Here is a 24002-nt window from a genome sequence, read left to right as displayed (position 1 = left end):
TACTTGGAAGATTGTCCTTAACAAATACTATGGAAACTATATGGGTCTCATTATTGATGGAGCATGCCAGAGTTCTGGGAACAAAGTAAAGATTTAATTTATTGCTGACAGGAAGATGACTGTGAGCTGATCCCAGCTAGGTGTTTGCAAGGAGAGCTCTGGACCTAACTTGGAGATAGGATGGGGTCTCGCTCCAACTCTCTGGCTCTTGACCTCAGTATTAATGACACCGAGCTGGAATACTTCTCTGCCCTGTGGATCGTAGGGTGTTCAACATCATCTGCAGCTTCTACTCACAAGAGACCAGTAGCATCCCCTGCCTGGGTTCTGACAAGCAAAAATGTCTCCAAAGATCAAGGGTCTCCTGGAGGGCAACCACCCACACTGAGAACCACTGTTGCACCCAACACTCTCCTGCCTTGGCCCTCCAACTGAAGCAAGACAGCAAACCAGGCCTGTACTGGAACTGACTAGTGGATGCTGACAAACATCCAGGCACAACCTGTGCTAAATATTTATAAAGGGACTGTGCTATTCATCAGAAAGAACATGGCGGCGGGGGGGGGGGACCTTCAAGATGGTGGAGGAGTGAGGTGTGGAGATCACCTTCCTCCCCACAGATACATCAAAAATACATCTACATGTGGAATAACTCCTACAGAACACCTACTAAACACTGGCAGAAGACCTCAGACTTCCCAAAAGGCAAGAAAATCCCCACATACCTGGGTAGGGCAAAAGAAAAAAGAAAAAAACAGAGACAAAAGAAGAGGGACGGGACCTGCACCAGTGGGAGGGAGCTGTGAAGGAGGAAAGGTTTCTACACACTAGAAGCCCCTTCGCTGGTGGAGACTGTGGGTGGGTGGGGGGGGAGAGCAAAGCAACAGGGGTGCAGAGGGCAAAGCAGAGAGATTCCCACACGGAGGATCGGTGCCGACCAGCACTCACTGGACTGAGAGGCTTGTCTGCTCACCCGCTGGGGCAGGTGGGGGCTGGGAGCTGAGGCTCAGGCTTCGGAGGTCGGAGTGCAGGGAGAGGACCGGGGTTGGCTGCGTGAACACAGCCTGAAGGGGGCTAGTGCGCCACAGCGCCAGGAAAAAGTCTGGAACTGCCTAAGAGGCAAGAGACCATTGTTTTGGGGTGCACGAGAAGAGGAGATTCCTTCCCTGTCTGCCCACAGAAGGCAGAAAATCATCTAAACGAGCTCCAGAGATGGACGCAAGCTGAGGCTATCAGTGCGGGTCCCAGAGATGGGCATGAAATGCAAAGGCTGCTGCTGCAGCCACCAAGAAGCCTGTGTGCAAGCACAGGTCACCATCCACACCTCCCCTCCTGGGAGCCTGTGCAGCCCACCACTGCCAGGGTCCCATGATCCAAGGACAGTTTCCCAGGGAGAACACATGGCGCGCCTCAGGCTGGTGCAACATCACGCCAGCCTCTGCCGCCACAGGCTCACCCCACATTCCGTACCCCTCCCTCCCCCCGGGCCTGAATGAGCCAGAGCCCCCTAATCAGCCGATCCTTTAATCCCCTCCTGTCTAGGTGAAGAACAGATGCCAGAGGGCAACCTACACGCAGAGGCGGGGCCAAATCCAAAGTTGAACACCAGTAGCCGTGTGAACAAAGAAGAGAAAGGGAAATCTCTTCGTGCAGCCTCAGGAGCAGCAGATTAAATCTCAACAATCAACTTGATGCACCCTGCATCTGTGGAATACCTGAAGAGACAATGATTCATCCCAAAATTGAGGCTGTGGACTTTGGGAGCAACTGTAGACTTGGGGTTTGCTGTATGCGACTGACTAGATTCTGATTTATATGTTTATCATAGTTTCCTTTTTAGCAATTGTTGTCATTGGTGGATTTGTTTATTGGTTTTCTTGCTCTCTCTCTTTTTTTTAATTACTTTTAAAATTTTTTATTTTAATAATACATTTAAAAATTTTTTTATTTTAATAACTTTATTTTATTTTGCTTTTTCATTCTTTCTTTTTTTTTTTCTCCCTTTTCTTCTGAACCGTGTGACTGACAGGGTCTTGGAGTTCTGGCCAGGTGTCAGGCCTGAGCCTCGGAGGTGGGAGAGCCAAGTTCAGTACACTGGACCACAAGAGACCTCCCGGCCCCATGTAATATCAATCAGTGAGACCTCTCCCAGAGACCTCCGTCTCAACACTAAGACCCAGCTCCACTCAACAACCAGAAAAGTCCAGTGCTGGACACCCTATGCCAAACAACTAGCAAGACAGGAACACAACCCCACCCATTAGCAGAGAGGCTGCCTAAAATCATAATAAGGTCACAGACACCCCAAAACACACCACTGGACTCTGTTCTGCCCACCAGAGAAACAAGATCCAGCCACATCCATGAGAACACAGGCACCATTCCCCTCCACCAGGAAGCCTACACAACCCACTGAACCAACCTTACCCAATGGGGGCAGATGCCAAAAACAACAGGAACTATGAACATGTAGCCTGCGAAAAGGAGACCCCAAACACAGTAACAAGCAAAATGAGAAGACAGAGAACTATGCAGCAGATGAAGGAGCAAGGAAAAAACCCACCAGACCAAACAAATGAGGAGGAAATAGGCAGCCTACCTGAAAAAGAATTCAGAGTAATCATAGTAAAGATGATCCAGAATCTTGGAAATAGAATGGAGAAAATACAAGAAATGTCTAACAAACGACATAAAAGAACTAAAGAACAAACAAACAATGGTGAAGAGCACAACAAAAGAAATTAAAAATTCTCTAGAAGGAATCAATAGCAGAATAAACTGAGGCAGAAGAACGGATAAGTGACCTGGAAGATAAAATAGTAGAAATAACTACCGCAGAGCAGAATAAAGAAAAAAGAATGCAAAGAACTGAGGACAGTCTCAGAGACATCTGGGACAACAGTAAACGCACCAACATGCGAATTATAGGGGTCCCCGAAGAAGAAGAGAAAAAGAAAAGGACTGAGAAAATACTTGAAGAGATTATAGTTGAAAACTTCCTTAATATGGGAAAGGAAATAGTTAATCAAGTCCAGGAAGTGCAGAGTCCCATACAGGATAAATCCAAGGAGAAACAGGCCAAGACATATATTAATCAAACTATCAAAAATTAAATACAAACAAAAAATATTAAAAGCAGCAAGGGAAAAGCAATAAAAAACATACAAGGGATTCCCCATAAGGTTAACAGCTGATCTTTCAGCAGACACTCTGCAAGCCAGAAGGGAGTGGCAGGACATATTTAAAGTGATGAAAGGGAAAACCCTACAACCAAGATTATTCTACCCAGCAAGGATTTCATTCAGATTCGACAGAGAAATTAAAACCTTTACAGACAAGCAAAAGCTAAGAGAATTCAGCACGACAAAACCAGCTTTACAACAAATGCTAAAGGAACTTCTTTAGGCAAGAAACACAAGAGAAGGAAAAGACCTACAATAACAAACCCAAAACAATTAAGAAGATGGGAATAGGAACATACATATAATTAGCTTAAAGGTAAACGGATTAAATGCTCCAACCAAAGAAACAAACTAGCTGAATGCATACAAAAATAAGACCCGTATATATGCTGTCTACAAGAGACCAACTTCAGACCTAGGGACACATACAGACTCAAAGTGAAGGGATGGAAAAAGATACTCCATGCAATTGGAAATCAAAAGAAAGCTGGAGTAGCAATTCTCATATAAGACAAAAGAGACTTTAAAATAAAGACTATTATAAGGGAGAAAGAAGGACACTATATAATGATCAAGGGATCAATCCAAGAAGCAGATATAACAGTTGTAAATATTTATGCACATAACATAGGAGCACCTCAATAAATAAGGCAAATGCTAACAGCCATAAAATAGGGAAATTGACAGTAACACATTCATAGTAGGTGACTTTCACACCCCACTTTCACCAATGGACAGATCATCCAAAACGAAAATAAATAAGGAAACACAAGCTTTAAATGACACGGTAAATAAGATGGACTTAATTGATATTTATAGGACATTCCATCCAAAAACAACAGAATACACTTTCTTCTCAAGTGCTCATGGAACATTCTACAGGAGAAATCATATTTCGGCTCACAAATCAAGTCTTGGAAGGTTTAAGAAAATTGAAATCATACCAAGTATCTTTTCCAACCACAATGTTATGAGACTAGATATCAATTACAGGAAAAAAACTGTAAAATATACAAACACATGGAGGTTAAACAATATGTTACTAAATAACCAAGAGACCACTGAAGAAATCAAAAAATACCGAGAAACAAAAGACAATGAAAAAAGGATGGCCCAAAAGCTATGGGATGCAGCAAAAGCACTTCTAAGAGGGAAGTTTATAGCAATACAATCCTACCTAAAGAAACAAGAAAAATCTCACATAAACAACCTAACCTTGCACCTAAAGCAATTAGAGAAAGAAGAACAGAAAAACCACAAAGTTAGCAGAAGGAAAGAAATCATAAAGATCAGGTCAGAAAAAAAATGAAAATAGAAATGAAGGAAACGATAGCAAAGATCAATAAAAGTAAAAGTTGGTTCTCTGAGAAGATAAACAAAACTGATAAACCACTAGCCAGACTCATCAAGAAAAAAAGGGAGAAGACTCAAATCAACAGAATTAGAAATGAAAATGGACAAGTAACAACTGACACTGCAGAAATACAAAGGATCATGAGAGATTACTACAAGCAACGATAACGCCAATAAAATGGACAACCTGGAAGAAACGGACAAATTCTTAGAAAACCACAACCTTCTGAGACTGAACCAGGAGGAAACAGAAAATATAAACAGACCAATCACAAGCACTAGAATTAAATCCGTGATAAAAAAATCTTCCAACAAACAAAACGCTATGACCAGGTGGACTCAAAGGAAAATTCTATCAAACATTTAGAGAAGAGCTAACACCTATCCTTCTCAAACTCTTCCAAAATATAGCAGAGGGAGGAACACTCCCAAACTCATTCTACAAGGCCACCATGACCCTGATACCAACACCAGACAAAGATGTCACAAAAAAGGAAACTACAGGCCACTATCACTGATCAACATAGATGTGAAAATCCTCAACAAAATACAAGCAAACAGAATCCAACAGCACATTAAAAAGATCATACACCGTGATCAAGTGGGGTTTATCCCAGGAATGCAAGGATTCTTCAATACAAGTAAATCAATCAATATGATACACCATATTAACAAACTGAAGGATAAAAACCATATGATCATCTCAATAGATGCAGGAAAACCTTTTGACAAAATTCAACACACAGTTATAATAAAAACCTTCCAGAAAGTAGGCATAGAGGGAACTTACCTCAACATAATAAAGGCCATATATGACAAACCCACAGACAACATCGTTCTCAATGGTGAAAAAGTGAAACCATTTCCACTAAGATCAGGAACAAGACAAGGTTGCCCACTCTCACCACTATTATTCAACATAGTTTTACAAGTTTTAGCCACAGCAAGCAGAGAAGAAAAAGAAATAAAAGGAATCCAAATTGGAAAGAAGAAGTAGAGCTGTCGCTGTTTGCAGATGACATGATACTATACATAGAGAATCCTAAAGATGCTACCAGAAAACTACTAGAGCTAATTAATGAATTTGGTAAAGTAGCAGGATACAAAATTAATGCACAGAAATCTCTTGCATTCCTATACACTAATGATGAAAAATCTGAAAGAGAAATTAAGGAAACACTCCCATGTACCACTGCAACAAAAAGAATAAAATACCTAGGAATAAACCTTCCTAAGGAGACAAAAGACCTGTATGCAGAAAAGTATAAGACACTGATGAAAGAAATTAAAGATGACAGATATACCATGTTCTTGGATTGGAAGAATCAACATTGTGAAAGGGACTATACTACCCAAAGCAATCTACAGATTCAATGCAATCCCTCTCAAACTACCAATGGCATTTTTCACAGAACTAGAACAAAAAAATTCACAATTTGTATGGAAACACAAAAGATCCTGAAGATCCAAAGCAATCTTGTGAAAGAAAAACAGAGCTGCAGGAATCAGGCTCCCAGATGTTAGACTATACTACAAAGCTACAGTAATGAAGACAGTACAGTACCAGCACAAAAACAGAAATATAGATCAATGGAACAGGAGAGAAGGCCCAGAGATAAGCCCATGCACATATGGTCACCTTATCTTTGGTAAAGAAGGCAAGAATATGCAATGGAGAAAAGACAGCCTCTTCAATGAGTGGTACTGGCAAAATTGGACAGCTACATGTTAAAGAATGAAATCAGAACACTCCCTAATACCATACACAATAATAAACTCAAAATGGATGAAAGACCTAAATGTAAGGCCAGACACTATAAATCTCTTAGAGGAAAACAGGGAGAACACTCTATGACATAAATCACAGCAAGATCCTTTTTCACCCACCCACCTCCTAGAGAAATGGAAACAAAAACAAAATAAACAAATGGAATCTAATGAAACTTAAAAGCTTTTGCACAGCAAAGGAAACCATAAACAAGGAAAAGACAACCCTCAGAATGGGAGAAAACATTTGCAAACAAAGAAACTGACAAAACATTAATCTCCAAAATATGCAAGCAGCTCAGGCAGCTCAACATCAAAAAAACAAACAGCCCAATCCAAAAATGGGCAGAAGACCTAAATAGACCTTTCTCCAAAGAAGATATACAGGTTGCCAACAAACACATGAAAGGATGCTTAACATCACTAATCATTACAGAAATGCAAATCAAAACTACAATGAGGTATCACCTCACGCCAGTCAGAATGGACATCATCAAAATGTGTACAAACAATAAATGCTGGAGAGGGTGTGGAGAAAAGGGAACTCTCTTGCACTGTTGGTGGGAATGTAAATTGATACAGCCACTATGGAGAACAGTATGGAGGTTCCTTAAAAAACTAAAAATAGAACTACCATATGACCCAGCAATCCCACTACTGGGAATATACCCTGAGAAAACCATAATTCAAAAAGAGTCCTGTACCCCAATGTTCATTGCAGCACTATTTACAATAGCCAGGACATGGAAGCAACCTAAGTGTCCATCAACAGATGAATTGGTTAAAGAAGATGTGGCACATATATACAATGGAATATTACTCAGCCATATAAAGAAACGAAACTGAGTTATTTGTGGTGAGGTGGATGGAACTAGAGTCTGTCATACAGAGTGAAGTAAGTCAGAAAGAAGAAAACAAATACCATATGCTAACGCATATATATGGAATCTAAAAAATAAAATCTTCTGAAGAACGATGGGGCAGGACAGGAATAAAGATGCAGACGTAGGAAATGGACTTGAAGACATGGGGAGAGAAAGGGTAAGCTGGGAAGAAGTGAGAGAGTGGCATTGACATATATTCACTATCAAATGTGAAATAGATAGCTAGTGGGAAGCAGCCGCATAGCACAGGGAGATCAGCTCGGTGATTTGTGACCACCTAGAGGGGTGGGATAGGGAGGGTTGGAGGGAGACACAAGAGGGAGGTGATATGGGTATATATGTATACGTATAGCTGACTTACTTTGTTATACAGCAGAAACTAATACAACAACGTAAAGCAATTATACTCCAATAAAGATGTTAAAAAGAAAATGACTACAAACTTAAAAAAAAAAAAAGAAAAGAAAGAAAATGTGCTTGAGAAACAGGCAGAGGTGAGTTCAAATCCTAAAATATTCCCAGCTGGGGCATGTTGTATTCTTATTTAATTTTAGTGAGCTACAGTTTCCTCACCTGTAAAATGGGAATGACAATCCCCTAATCAAAATGGTGGTTTGGATTGAGGTGAGAGGTGTTAAGTGTTCAGATGTTAAGTGTTTAGATTTGTTAGTTGTTAAGCATTTAAAATGCCTTTAGAATCAGAGGTGGCACATAGTAAGCACTCAATAAATGGTAGGTATGTTAATTTTGGCTACTGTGCCCAGTGTTTGGGAGTAGGTGTGGGAGTGGTAAGGGGGGGTTTTAGTATGTTGGAGAGGGTGAGAAAGAAATACAAAGGAGTAGTAAACATGCTTCTTGTCCATTAGCATTTATAATCTCACTAGGGAGGTAAGATTAACGCATTAGAAAATTAGAAAATGTTTGTTACAGTAATAAGACAATCCTTGGTGACATCTGAAGAGGAGAAATGAAAGACTTGGGAGGGAGGGATGTATGTAGTGCCTTTAGTTAGCCTCTCATTGGGAAACACAGAACAGCCGCCCCTGGGACCAGGCTCAGGCAGGCACCCTGCCATCACTGGCAGGGAAGGGATTTGGGCTCCAGCCTCAAGATGCACCTTGAAGTGATGGAGGCCGTGTGCAGCTGTCTCTGACTTTCCTCAAAGTAACCGGTGACTGGCCCCTCCCTCCCAAATCCTACGGATTTGTTTTATGTTTTCCTCAACGGATCCAGGGTGAGCGTGACGTCGGCACATAAATCTCTATCAAGTAGGAGAGCCAATGGGAGCACGGGTCAGGAACGAGAAAGCCCCAACACACATGCGAAGGGCGGCCGGTTCACATAACCCCCACTTGGGGCAGTCCAAGGCCAAGGGGGCCACCTCCCGGTGGCCACTCCCCAGGCCCTGGTCTCCAGGGTCAGCAGGTCACCAGCCCCGACACAGGCAGCACCTCCAGCTGCTGTTCAAAAAAGAGAAAAAGCCCTGTCAGGTGTTGCTGCAGCTCGCTCATCTGTCTGAGTCCTCTGGTACTGACTCAGTTTCCTAGATATATCTGGAATTGATGCCCCAGCAGGGCGGTGTTCAGGCAAACTGTGAGGTTGGCATGCCTCCCACCAGCATTACTCCTCAGCTTCTCGCTGCCAAAATCTGACAGTTGTCCACCCTTTACCACCCTAAACACTTAAACAAAAAAGAGAGAAATTCAGTTGAAGTGGTCTGTGTAGAGATACAGCCCTGAACTACCAACAAATACTGGTGGCTGGAAACAGAGTAAATAGCTCAGAAGTTCGAGAACTTGGAAAACAACGTTAATAAACTGGTCCTGTGACCCCTACCTTTCTGCATGGATCACTCCTCCCCTCCTTCAAGTTACAGTTCACTCTCCCATCACCAGGCAGTTCACTCTCCCATCACCAGGTAGGCCCACCTGGACCACCTGTTTATAATAGTGAAACTGAGCCCCTGATGGCTCTTAGACTGCCCTGTTTTTTCCCATGGCACTTGTCACCCTCTAATGCTCCACATAACTTATTATCACCATGCTTATTAATGATGGCCTGTCTTCTGTCTCTAGAATGTAAGCTCCATGAGTCAGGGGTTTAATCTATTTTGTTCACTTATGTCTCCCAAATACCTGGACCAGTGCCTGACACATGGAAACCACTAACAAATATTTACTGAATGTGTGAAGAAATGAATGCGTGAACAAATAAGTGGGCGAAGAATGCTTGCTGAAAGGTGTAGTTTAGAATGGAGGGTTCAGGCTTAGCTCTCCCCTCTCTCCTCAAAAGGTTGAAAAATTTTGAATGATCAGAGCTGGCAGATTTGGAAATGATATTCCTGGAAGATGGCAAGCACCCCAGCACTGGGGACATTCACATGGTGAGGAAGAAGGAGAAAAATTCCAAACCCCAGATGCCCAGCTGGTCTCTAAGCCTTTTAAAGCCCCATCCACCTCGGTGGACGGATCAAGACTTCCGTTGCTTAAGCAGGTGCTTTCCCCTGTTCCAGAGAGAGGTGGCAGCTCTGTAAGTTTCCAAAACCAGGCCAAGGCAAGGTTGGCAATGTGGTGGGCCTGGAAGGTCTTTTCATGAGATCCATGACCTTGAAGAGTTGGAGGAATGCACCAGAGCATGTGTTGCTTTAAGTCTTATTCTTGCAAGTAGCAGAATACCCCCAATCATACCAGTATAAGAAAAAAAAAAAAAAAAAAAGGAATTTTCACTTGTAACAGAGTGGGACAAGTGGAGTAGAAGGACCTTGAGCTCACCTCCTCTCACGAACACACCAAAATCACAACTTACTGCTGAACAACCATTTATAAAAGAGACTGGAGCCTTCTAAAAAAGATATTCTACATCCAAAGACATAAAAAGGAAACCACAGCGAGATGGTAGGAAAGGTGCACTCACAATATAATCAAATCCCATGCCCCCTGGGTGGGCGACCCACAAACTGGAGAACAATTATATTGCAGAAATTCTCCCACAGAAGTGAGAGCTCTGAGTCGCACACAATCTCCCCAGTCTGGAGGAGGAGCCCCCAGAACATTTGGCTTTGAAGGCCAGTGGGGCTTGATTACAACAGCTCTACAGGACTGGTGGAAACAGAGACTCAACTCTTGGAGGGCGCACACAAGGTCTCATGCATTACGGGACCCAGGGAAAAAGCAGTGACTCCATAGGAGCCTGAGGTAGACCTACCTGCTAGTCTCGGAGGGTCTCTGGGGAGGCGTGGACGGCAGGGCGGCTGTGGCTCGCTGTGGGGACTAGGACACTGGTGGCGAGGTACCAGGGAGTAGTCATCGGCGTGAGCTCTCCTGGAGGTCACCGTTTTGGCACCAAGACCCGGCCCCACCCAACAGCCTGCAGGCTCCAGTGCTGGGACGCCTCAGGCCAAACAACCAACATGGTGGGAACACAGCCCCATGCATCAGCAGACAGGCTGCCTAAAGACTTGCTGAGCCCACAGCCGCCTCTAAACATGCCCCTTGACATGGCCCTGCCCACCAGAGGGCCAGGACCCAGCTCCACCCACCAAAGGGCAGACACCAGAAGAAAATCACCATCCAGCAGCCTGTGGAATTGAGTCCACAAACACAGACCAGAACCTACCCTGGGACCAGCTGGTCCCTGGCCCTTGAGTGATGAGAGGGGAGTGTGCTGCTGGGACACATAGGACATCCCCTACAGAGGGCCACTTCTCCAAGGTCAAGAAACATAACTAACTTTCTACATACATAAAAATACTAATAAACATTTAGACAAAATGAGATGGCAGAGGAATATGTTTCAGATGAAGGAACAAGATGAAACCCCAGAAGAATAACTAAGTGATGTGGAGGTAGACAATCTACCCGAGAAAGAGTTCAGAGTAGTGATTGTAAAGATGATCCAAGAACTCAGGAAAAGAATAGATGCACAGAGCGAGAAGTTACTTGTAACAGATACTCTAGGAGTATCTGATTGAATCCAGGGGTTTAAATGATATCACTTGACTTATACCACTCTGAACAAATCTCTGTGGTCAGGGGAAGGGAGGGAGAGCCAACTGGTCATGTGCTCTATCCGAGATCCAGGGATGGAGGCAGTGTCCCTGGATGCCAATAAATTAAGAGTAGAAGAGAAGCGGATCCTCAAGTGAAAACGAGAATATTATCATAGGAAGGAAGAGTGGATGCCTGGGAGGAAAAACAACAAACGACTATGCCAGTAGTGTAAAATGAAACCCATGTAGAGCAGGCAGACAGAATGGTTCCACCTCGAAAGCCAACTCCAGTTGACTATCAGTGGTTCTCTGGAATGCCATGTTGAGAAATAGTCTGAGACCAAGCCAAGGAAAAAAAAAGAGTGTCATGACTGATTAGAAATATCTGCTATGTGCTCAGAAAACCGCTGGGTACCAGATATTTGTTCTCATTTATTTAGGCATTAGCCAGTGAGACTGATTACAAATTAAAACATGCAGAGAGTGACATTTATGCTAGGTCATGTCAGTTTTGGGACTTGCAATGAGTTTATTTATTAAAGTCCTTGTTGCTTTATGTCTCACACAGTCAGGACAAGGAGTGGGACTCTAATGAACAAGACCACTCATCACCACTGAAGTCAACCTGCGATTCCGAAACAAGCTGATGTTTAACCTTACCTTTTTCATTGGTGGCATCACCAAGACTATCTATGATGTGACACTGACCAGGACTTGCCAAGTGGCATTTGGTCAGTAATCACTTGCTTGGTTTTTTTTCCCCCTTGCTCAACAAATCTTGATCAAGCCCCTATCTGTGATAGGCCCTACGCTAGGTACCACATAAACAGTAGTGATCAAAGCAGAGATCAAAGCCCTTGTCCTCACTGAGTTTATGCTTCATTGAGAGCAGCCCTGATGGCTTACAGCTCCTTACAATGTCTCTTTTTATTCTTGATTTGTCATCTTCAAAGAAACCATATTCAGGTATATTCCATTCCAGCCCAATGAACCTATCACCAGAACTTCTGCTTAAAAATGTCACCACTCCTACACTTGGCAGAGAACATCAGGTGGTTAAGGCACACCTGTTCCCCCAGTATAGGGCCATCAGTTCCGAGAAGATGCTTCTCAACAAAGCCACCTCGTGGAAGCTGAATGATAATGTCGTAGACATGAACTCACTCAACACTGCCATCAATCCCAATGGGCAGGTGCTATTATTAACAACATCACTGTCTTGCCAATAAGAAAGCTGAGGCTCAGGGAAGTTAAGTGACTTTCCAGACACCACACAAGTAGCAGAATGATGGAGCTGGATTCAAATCTCTGTTTGCTCATTCCAAGGACTAGGCTCCTAACCACTAGGCAGTACTGCCAGGCCATGAGCTCCTGGGCATAGAGGTAGTATGGTTTGATTACACATATGACCCCAATGGCCCCATGGAAGAAGGAGGAGGAGGGACTTAAGTGTGGAGTAATTAATGACTGCATTTATTTGTCTCCTCTTTGAATTAGTCAGCTTGGGCTGCTATAACAAAATACCAGATTAGGTGGCTTAAACAACAAAAATTTGTTTTCCCACAGTTCCAGAGACTGGAAGTCCATGATCAAGGTGCTGGCAAAGTTGGTTTCTGGAGAAAGCTGTCTTCCTAGTTTGTAGACTGCTGCCTTCTTATTGAGGTGTCACATGGCCTTTCCTCTGTGCATGCATGCAGAGAGATGCATAGAGAGAGAAAGAGAGAAAGAGAGAGAGAGAGAGAAAATGCTCTGGTGTCTCTTCCTACAAGGACACTAATCCCATCAGATAAAGGTCCTAGCCTTATGACTTCATTTAACCTTAATTATTTTCTTAGAGGTCCCATCCCCAAATATGGCCATTTGGGGGTTAGGGCTTCAACATGTAAATTTGGGGGGACGTAAATATTCAGTCCATGACACTCCAAAGGTGTCTTATAGGTTATTAAGAGAAGATCATTATGCATACTGGGTGTCTCCAGTGGTGGGGCATTAACTTTGCTAATAACCTTACAGAAGATCAAGGCATTTTGTGGCATAAATAAGCCATTAATGAATTATAGGTAGTTAATAATCTAATGATGTTTGTATTTAAGTGGATAGGGCCCAAGTCCTGGGTCCATTATTATGCCTTTCCCTTTTCTCATGCTGGATACAATACCCAGAGATAATAATTATCGTGTATCCCACGGCCTTCTCGCACAGTCCTAATTTCATATATTTTTTTTCTTTTTAGTAAAGGTAACTCCTGATGAGTTTAACTGAATGGGATTTAATTTTTACATCTTTGTAAGAACTTCTGTAAAAAGAACCAGGCCAGAAAAGTTCATTTTGCCATTTTCTGCTCTTTTCTTGAAAGATTGTGTGTGTGTGTGTGTCTGTGTGTCTGCGTACAAAAGTGTGTCACTGTATTTATGGGACCCTTTGGAATTGAGCTAGGTTTTCATAGGTTTAGCAGACTACTGGAAAATTTTCCTTTTCTAATTCCTCATGTAGGTGTCTTTCTGCCAAATGGATCGTTGTGGGTCTATGGAATTAGGGGTGTGGTTACCTCCTCACTGAGTTTTATAATCTCCCAGAGCTTCCCATCCAAGTACAACGTCCATGGTTTTCATGGAGGCAGCAACCTTACCTAGAGGTGCCTAAGCTCTTACGGATGGGCCAGCACCAGTCATGAGGAGTCAGCCCAGTGGGTCTGCATCACAGAGATTTAGGAATTTACGGATGAAATTAAAATTTTGTAAGCATTATACTTCAGAACTGAAAGAATGTAAAAGCCCTGTAGGAAAGAGATTCTCTAGTTTCTTCCCTGACCAGGAATGTCTGGCAAAGTAGATTTTCGAGGGGCCGTCTGTAAATGTTTCTTCACAGCAGAGTTGAAGATCATTACCCCGATAGACGGTAGTGAGTTCTGAGAGAGGATAACACTTCTCTTCTGGGTGAGCCCATATTTTCCATACCTCTGAGGTCCCGGTGTCATGAAGGGAGAGGCCATCTAATGGTGAAATTTCCTAGGGAGTGGGCCATCATAGGTCTAGATGCCACGTGGTCAACTCCCATTTGGCTTTATAAGGAAGGAGCAACAGCTGAAGGGGAGTCTAGTTAAGATCCCTTGACTGGGGTCCTGTCCTTGACACCCCGCCACACACACACACACACACACACACACACATATTGCATAAAATGGAACAAAGAGATGTGAGAGGGGATTCTAAGTGATAAAAATCCAAGTCCAACCAAACTAAACAAATGAGGGTTTTATAACTGAAAGTTATTGAAAAGTTCACGATCAAGGCTAGAAGTGCTTTAGATAAAGCTGAATCAACCTGCCCATACGGAGCTGTTATGAGTCTGTATCCCTCCAGCTCTTGGCTCTGCCCTCCTTTGTGTTGCCATCAGTGTCTGGTAGGCTTTTCCCACATGGAAGCAAGATGGATATCAACCACTCTGGGCCTCATTCTACCAACTCAGCAACCCGAACAGAAAAAGAAATCCTCTCTCCCAATAATCCCAGCAAACATCTCAAGGCTCACTCTCGTTAAGTTGACTTGGGTCTTCTTTTCACTCATGGAAGTGAGGGATGGCGTCAGTCCTATTTAATCCACGTGGCCTGGGAGAGGAGGGGAAGTGCCTTTTTTTCTTTTTTAAACTTTTAAACTTTTGGGGTTGCTTGTGAATAGTCTAAACCTGTGGTTTCCAAAGCAGATTGCATGCCAGTCATTTCTTTTGATGATGGGAAGAGAATATTAAAGTGTCTCCTTACATCTATTTTTTTATCTCCTCGAAGTTAGAAGAAAATGAGACTTCATTACTATTTATTTATTATTTATTTATTTTTGAATTTTATTTATTTTTTATACAGCAGGTTCTTATTAGTTACCTATTTTATACGTATTAGTGTATACATGTCGATCCCAATCTCCCAATTCTTCCCCCCCCCTCCACCCCCTACTGGGAAGTACAATTTCATAAATGGAAATTTGGGTGTTGTACCCAGAAAAAGGGGGAATAAAAAAAATCTTCTGATACCTATGTCCAAATGCTTTCAAATGGGATACCAGGGTCAAAGTAGAATTTTAAGTAACCTCAATATTTGAAGATTAAAATTGGTAAAATATTATGCATGGCAGAACGATTCCTTACCCTTAAGTAGAATTGCCCCTGGTAGAACACTAAAGTGTCTGGTTATAGATCTGTGGACTTCAAGGTTAGGGCTGATGAGGGGACAAAAAGTACAGCTAAAGCATTAAGAGACGTTGAAATAATGCAAGTTTGTGAGAAATAAGTGTGTTTAGTCAATGAATGAGAAAGCAGAGTGTTACTTACTAGGGTCAAGTTTACATGCATTAAAAAAAAAATCCTCCCTTGAGACTTCAGCAATTTTTAAAATTATAGTATAAAAGCTAAATATTTTAGTTGAGGGGGAAAAATGAGTTGAGTTTTCCAGCTGTGTGTTTGCTCAGATAGTCAGGGACAGTAGGAGAGAGGGTTGATAAAAGCTCAAATCAACAGTGTTATCTCTCAGGCCTGGGAAGCTACTAGCGGCTGGTCGGGTGGTTCCATTCGCGGGTGATCCATCTATAGTAGCACCTGAAACGGGGCACTGCCCCTAGCTGCTCCTGCCTTGCGACGGTATCATGTAAAGGAACACATCCGAAATCAGGACGTGGACACCACCTGGGGGGTGAAGTTGCTTCATTTCACTGTATTTGAAATTGTCACCAGGAATCCAAACATATGACATTGAAGATTTCTTTTTTAAAAAGCTACAAGGATCGATTCCTGGATGTTGGCTAGCTCTTCCTTCATGGGGCTTGAGGTCACTAGTCAGTGCAATATAAGGACGTGATTGATTGCAATGGTATCATATATAATCATAATAAAAGATGTGTTACTGATACCCTGATACTGTAAGAGCTATTTTTATCTTGTTCTTCCCTTATTTTTCATCTGTATCAGTGTGGTTTATGTAAACCTGACACATTTGTGTATGTGAAACAGATGCAGGGTAAAGTGCAGTTGTGTCTGTTTGAACCATATTTTTTTAATCATAGACATGATTTATGGAAATGTTCTTTGCGTATGAGTTTTCTCTTTCTCTCTCAAACAAAACGCACAGTGATTGTAAATCTAACATTCAATTTTTCTGGTACTTAGAGAGCTAGAAGAAGTAAAGTTTTAAAGTTGTTGTGCCTAATCTGTCTTCATTAGGTGTTGTAAGAGAAACAGTATGAGTTTCTGTAGATGCAAATTAGAATTCGAGAAAAGAACTTGCTCTCCAAATGCATGATAAGGCCTCTCAACCACACAGAGCCACATCCCCTAAAACACCCTCCACTGCTGAGGGACTGGGTGCTGCTTCCTCAGCAGGCTCTCAGTGAATGGCAGAAAGAAAGGACCTTTCCCAACCTCCACCTCCAATGGAGTAACTCACACAGTGAGCTTCCCTGAGAGAGATTATTGAATCTAAGTGTTCCTTACCACTGCAAATGGCCCGTCATCTGTCAGATTTCTTAGACCTACAGCCTAGAAGTCTTCTCTTTCACCCTCATGTCCAATCCATGACCAATCCATGACTATGGGTTGCATTAGGTTTATCTCCTTAATGCTTTCAGAATCTATCTACTTCTCTACACTACATACCATAGACTAAACCATCATCACCTTCCTCCTGGACGCAGAATAATCAACTAATCTCCTGAAATCCACTCTTGCCCTCCTTGGTTCGAACATTTTCATCTACAGCCAGACCTCGGCAAGACCTATAGCTGGAGGAGAGTGCTATCTGCCAGGAGCTGCAACCTTCAGTAGAATGAACGAATGAATGAATATCCCAATGTCTCTCTCCTCTCATGTTTCCATATCCTCCAGCACCTTCCACTGACTAAACCCAACTCAAAGGTAGACAGCAGGAAGGCCCAGGGGATGAACTTTGCCGAGGTCAACCTTCCTGGGGTAGACAGCAGGATGGAGAATGGTGGAGAGGGCATCTGGAGGCACACAGAAATTACCCCACACACAGCTCCTCCGCCTAAGATCCTTCCAATGGCACCCCACTGTGCTTAGGCCCGATGCCTGCCATCCCATCTCAACAGTGAGAAGTCGAAGTCTTGGAATCAAAGAAAAAGGAATTGATGTTTTCTTACTTTTCCTAGCTATAAGAAGAAGCTGATGCCAAGACCTGTTTTATGAGAAGATTTTCTGAGATTAGCACATTGTTCAAATGGATGCTGTTAAATTAAGGTTATTTAAAGAGCTTGTAGATGGTCTCTGCAGTCTTGTTTATGCAGCTACTTCCTCGGAACTTCCCCCACATTTCTTCCATTGTGGCCTGTGCGAAATGCAAACGTCACACCAGTCCCACGGAATGATCCTGATTCTGAGTTTCTTTCCATCAATGGAGTTGGCCTGTCCCTGGGATTCATGCAAAGATGAATCAAGTCTGTTCACACAAAACAAACATGGGTAATAGTCTGGTCTAGCATATTTTCTTAGCCTTTACGAAAAGGTAGATGTTTGCAATACTAGTTCTAAATTAATGAGTGCATTTACTATGCAAAAGCAGACTTCACTTTAAACACATGCTTTGAAAGAAAATAATGATCTCTGTTTCTGTCATCTATTTTATGCCATGGCTTTGTTCTTTGTCTTCTTTTTACCCTCCTTTCCTGCTCTTTCTTTTTTTTTCTTTAATTTTCTACTTAAAAACAATTTTTTTAATTGGAGTATAATTGCTTTACAATGTTGTGTTAGTTTCTGTTGTACAACCAAGTGAATCAGCTATAAGTATACATATATCCCCTCCCTCTTGGACCTCCCTCCCACCCTGCCCCCATCCCATCCATCTAGGTCATCACAGAGCACGGAGCTGAGCTCCCTGCTCTATACAGCCGGTTCCCACTAGCTATCTGTTTTACACATGGCAGTGCACATATGTCAATCCCAATCTCCCAATTCATCACCTCCCTCCCCCCGCTGTGTCCACATGTCCATTTTCTATGTCTGAGTCTCTATTCCTGCCCTGCAAATAGGTTCACCTATACCACATACATGTGGTAGATTCCACATACATGTGTTAATATACGGTATTTGTTTTTCTCTTTCTGACTTACTTGACTCTGTATGACAGACTCTGGTCCATCCACATCTCTACAAATGACCCAATTTCGTTCCTTTTTATGGCTGAGTAATATTCCATTGTATATATGTGCCATATCTTCTTTATCCATTCATCTGTTGATGGACATTTAGGTTGCTTCCATGTCCTAGCCATTGTAAATAGTGCTGCTATGAACATTGGGGTGCATGTGTCTTTTTGAATTACAGTTTTCTCAGGGTATATGCCCAGTAGTGGGACTGCTGGGTCATATGGTAGCTCTATTTCTAGTTTTATAAGGAACCTCCATACTGTTCTCCATACTGGCTGTATCAATTTACATTCCCACCAACAGTGCAAGAGGGTTACTGACAAGGGATTAATCTCCAAATATACAAACAGCCATGAAGCTCAATATCCATCATCGGATGAATGGATAAAGAAGATGTGGCACATATATACAACGGAATATTACTCAGCCATAAAAAGAAACGAAACTGAGCTATTTGTAATAAGGTGGATAGACCTAGAGTCTGTCATACAGAGTGAAGTAAGTCAGAAAGAGAGAGACAAATACTGTATGCTAACACATATATATGGAATTTAAGAAAAAAAAATGTCATGAAGAACCTAGGGGTAAAACAGGAATAAAAACACAGACCTACTAGCGAATGAACTTGAGTATATGGGGAGGGGGAAGGGTAAGCTGTGACAAAGTGAGAGAGTGGCATGGACATATATACACTACCAAACATAAAATAGCTAGCTAGTGGGAAGCAGCCGCATAGCACAGGGAGATCAACTCGCTGCTTTGTGACCGCCTGGAGGGGTGGGATAGGGAGGGTGGGAGGGAGGGAGACGCAAGAGGGAAGAGATATGGGAACATATGTATATATATAACTGATTCATTTTGTTGTAAAGCAGAAACTAACACACCATTTAAAGCAATTATACTCCAATAAAGATGTTAAAAAAAATTTTTTTTTAATACTCAAGGGAAAAAAAAAAATGGGCAGAAGACCTAAATAGACATTCCTCCAAAGAAGACATACAGATGGCCAAGAGGCACATGAAAAGATGTTCAACCTCACTAATTAGTAGAGAAATGGAGATCAAACTACAGTGAGGTATCACTTCACACCAGTCAGAATGGCCATCATCAAAAAATCTACAAACAATAAATGCTGGAGAGAGTATGGAGAAAAGAGAACCCTGCCCTTTCTTCTTGCCTCTCTCCTCCCTTCTTTCTTTTATTCTTTAACATAGTCTCCCCTTTACTAGAATTTTTCATCTTTTACTAAGAATATCTTATTTTCCTTAAAAATTTTTTTTAATATAGAGAAGTACAATGAAAATAAATTACCCATAGTTCCAGGCCTTGGAATTAACTACTATTAACATGTAGCATATCTGCTTCCAGTCTTTTTTCTACAGTGAGATGTTAGGAGAGAACCCTTTCTGTCTTGTTTAGCGAAGAGTCCAGTAGTATTTAATGCCTGTTGATTGGGGGTCACTGTGGACAACGGGCAGAAAGAGTTGCACTTTTGTATCTCAGAATATTTAGAAAAAATTTATTGGATCATCTCTGCGGGACATGCAAACTAGGTAGCTGAGGATGTTTTGCAACCTTTTAGCCCCTCACTGGAGGGTATAAAAGGGTGAGAAAGTTGAAAAGCTGCATTGAAAATTGAAGAAGCTGAGAGGTGGAAATCGGGAGAAGAATCCTTTGGAGACAGCTGTGAGCGTGCTGTGCTTCTCACCTCACCCACAGCCTCCACCCGCTGTGTGCGCGCGGTGTTCCTTCTTCTTAACCCCAAGGCACATGAGTGAGGTTTCAAGTTCACCCTTCAAGGAGTTGCACAGACTTCCTGGAGACTCTGGGGCCATGTATGCCTGGGCTCCACATGGCCGTGGCGGGCTGCTGCCCAGTAGGCATGGGGAAGGGTGACTGCTCGGGCACAGCCCGTACTTCCAAATGTTTCCTTTGGACCAGATGCAGGCCACACAGGAAGAGTCCCAGTCCGCGGGATGTCGGTGAGACTCCGCATGGGGTGGACCCCACCAGGGGCTAAGGGGAAAGTGTGGAACAGCCAGTGGGGAGACCTTGGTCTGCATAAAGGAACTGGGGAGGAGAGATCTCCAGTGATGGAGGAAAAGTCAGACCAACCGGACTCCCCGCTGCCAACCCCAAATGCCTGGCCTTAAGCCAGAGAAAACCATCGTCAGGTCACACTATAGTGTTGATCCACAGGACCTTTCCTGCCTTTTAACTCTCCCAGGCCTGGAGGAGTCAGAAATCCAGTGACTGGGGCCAGGAAGATATGAGAAAGACAGGGAAATAAAGAAAGATCCTTGTGCGTCTTCCCCCCATTAGAGGTCTCAGCCTGAGGCAGCCTGAGTTGGCGAGAGGCGAAGCTTTAACTTGAAGTGGAATTTTGACCTTTATATGAAACTGTACATTATTTATCAAATGGACACAATTTCTGAGACTGTAACTAACAAGAGGGCATTTTGTGGTCTCAGGCAGACCAGAAATTTTATGGGACCATCTCTAGACTTTTTCCAAGAGGAGGGAAAGAACTGGCCCCAAAACGTGGATTCGAATGGGCAAATGAGGAAAAAAATAGAGTTGTATGTTGCCATCTAATTGAGCTGCAAGTCTTTATGAATATACTGACTTGTAGATATAGCACATATCTACCCGTCTTTAAAAATTACAGAAATTATATGCGAATTTGCCACCCTCAAACAAAATTAAACATTGTTCTTAAAGCCAAAGCCCCCTTTGATTTTCCCCTCCTTCTTCACCGCCCCGCCCCAACCCGTGCTGTGAGAGGATACCTTATATTCCTATAAAGCATTTAACTATGTAAAGTTTTCTTCTTTCTTTTCTCCCATTTCCTGTCATTTGATCCATATGGCAATTCCTTGCAGTTACTAGGAGCAGAGTGGAGTGTGAACCCCATTTTACGGAGGGGAAGGCTGAGGCTCGTGGATGTTACAGATGTGTCCGTGTGCTCACGTCTGCTTGGTGGCGTCAAGGGCTCTTGCCTCAGGCTGCATTGCAATTGTAAGGATGGATTTGTTAAGCAGCCCATCCCCCAAGGACATCAAGGTTTGTCTTCTCTTTCCTTCCTTCCTCCCTGTAACTCACCCTTTGGAAAGGAATCTTTGTTTGCAAGCTTTGTATGCTGACCCTCACTGCTGCCCCTGCATGCCTTCCCTGTTAATGGAAGGCCTGGCATCCCTACACGTTAGTCATGCCCAATTCATTTTACTGGATTGGGTCAGCCAAGCCAGCATTTACTCAGGCCCAATGCCATCAGGCAGAGTCTTCTACAGCATCAACAGCAACGGCCAATCAGGAGGCTTACTTAGTTCAAGTTCATTGCCTTTTGGCATTGGTGCCCGATGCCTTTGGGATAGGTCCATGACATTCCTTTATAAGGTACAATGACCATCTCTTGGGTAGCTTGGGAGTCCCACAGATTCACATGAGGCCCCGTGGTGGCATTTCATTTGGCACTTAAGGCTGGAAGCCACCCCTGGGCTTCTCTCAGGATTTGGAATCATCACTTTGTAGCTCAGAGTGGGAAATACCTCATTAAACAGCCCACCCCACATGGTTCTTTACAAGAGGGAGGCTGTAAAATGCACGCTGGGAGGATCCAGGGGAAATTTGTTCAGATTGTTACCTTCCTTTCTTGCCTTTTAAAATTCTAGTTAAAAACTCTAATCAATTGAGGAAATGTAGCATCCATAGTTAGGGTCATCATAAAACATCATGTAAACCAATGTATCACCTGGGACTCTCTGGGGGAAAATGAGAACAGGGGTCACCCTAGCTCTAGTGTCCCACCCAGGCCACCCTTTGTCTGAATTCATTCACCTCATCCATATGCCCAATTTATTTTTTAAAACTCTAAATTTGAATTTCCCCTTCACTGAATAGCCATGTTATTTAACTGATGGATTTGTGAATGGAGCGTCACAGGGCTGGCAGAATGCTGTCGTCATTACGAGCGAAGCTTTGGAATGAGACCTGAGTCTGAATTTCGGATTAACTACTTTCTGTAAGTGAGACCTTGGCCACGATGATTAATTACTGGCTGCTGATGGGCCTCCGTGTTTTACCTGTACAGGGGTTCTCAGGGTGAGTGCCGGAGCAGCAGCTTCGGCATCACTGAGGAATCTGTTAGACATGCCCTTTTTTTAGCACCCTACCCCCAGCTCAACTGAATCAAAAACTCCAGAGGTATAGCCAGCGAGTTGGAATAACCCCTCCAGGTGAGTCTAATTCTGCCGAGTTTGAGACCCCCCCCCCCCCGCTCTGAATAGCAGAGTGGTGGTCTTGCCTTAATTGGGTTGAAGTTTACGACTTAATGAGGGGACAAGCTGTGCTGGTCTGCACTCTGCCCTGACACCTCTGCCCCAGGGCACATGAGATGGTAGAGACGCGTGTCAGTGGGTGAGCACATGAAAGGGAAGGGTGCTTTATCCATATCTTTGTGTCCTTACTGTGTTGACATCTGTGTAAGTAGCCAGGAGATAGTCTCCCTGGTCCTGCGGGAGCTCTGATGGGGAAAGGCAGCCAGTGCAACGATGCTCAGTGGGCGTGGAAGGTGCTTGGTGAGGTGGAGCCCCTGAGGGACACGGCCAGGCACTGCGGCAAACCTTCACATCCACATTCAGGTCTCAAAAAAACCCTGGCGTTGTCTGAATCAGGCTGAAGGCTTCTGGCCCCTCACACGCTGCTCATCTTGCCGACATCTGGGGGACGTATCTTGCTTTCTTTGTTCTCGGCCTCTCAGAACTTGGTTTGGTGGTGGTATTGGCAGGGTCTTCTCTTTAGGAGAAGGGTAGGGAGAGAATTCTCCAGTCGGCCCGACACTTCAAGTGTGTCAAACCTTTCCTCCGGCCCTGCGCACATAGTTTCCGCATGACCACAGCCCTCTCTGTCAGCAGGGCGACCCCTCCAGCCATCCTGAGCAGAGGTCTTTTGACTCCTCTGCAAAGGCGTGTCTCCGGGAGGGCAGGGGAGCCTAGAAATGCCTGCTGAGAGTAACGGCGCTCTGTCTTGACGGAGCTGGAACCGGGGCCTCCCGGGTGACCACAGAATCCACAGTCTCCCAGGTAAACCGTGAGAGCGCAGAGGTATGAACGCATCAGGAGATGCTGACAAGGCGGAATGTCAGCCTTCCAGAGCCTCTGCGAGTCCAGCCCAGGTTGTGATTAGAGGCAGCTTCCTGGCCGGCCTGCGGCAAACACCAGATCTCTGCTCCATGCAGATCAAAAACCAGTCGTGGCGAGTCAAGCCTTTCCACTGGGGTCACCTCCTGCCTCATCCAAACAACTTCACATTCCGGAAAAGAAAAGGCACACTCTCCGGAAACCTTCCCCTGACGCCATCAAGATCCAAAAAGCAGACTGAGAAAAGCAAGAGGGCTGTCTGGGCCCTGACATTCGAACAGATTTCCCTTTAGAAGCGCTGAACCCCCGAGTGAGGCAGCAGATACAAACACACAGGCACGTGGTACCTTCCGATGATAAAATCCGGGGTTCTTGCTTGTTTCTCCCTGTATTGTTCTTAAGCTTTGGTCACACAGGGCTCTCTGATGGGTCTTCCAGATGTATTGGGATTCCATTTTAATTGTTTCTCATGTATTAATATTGCTAATTTTGTTGTGGGAGGAATGAACAATGATGGTGACCCTTAAAAGAGACCTCACAAAGCA

The sequence above is a fragment of the Monodon monoceros genome, unplaced genomic scaffold (genome assembly GCF_005190385.1).
Source record: "Monodon monoceros isolate NGI ecotype Baffin Bay Population unplaced genomic scaffold, NGI_Narwhal_1 Super_Scaffold_3, whole genome shotgun sequence".
NCBI classification, from domain to species: Eukaryota; Metazoa; Chordata; class Mammalia; order Artiodactyla; family Monodontidae; genus Monodon; species Monodon monoceros.
The sequence above is the reverse complement of the archived record's forward strand: the minus strand, read 5'-3'. Positions refer to the sequence as shown.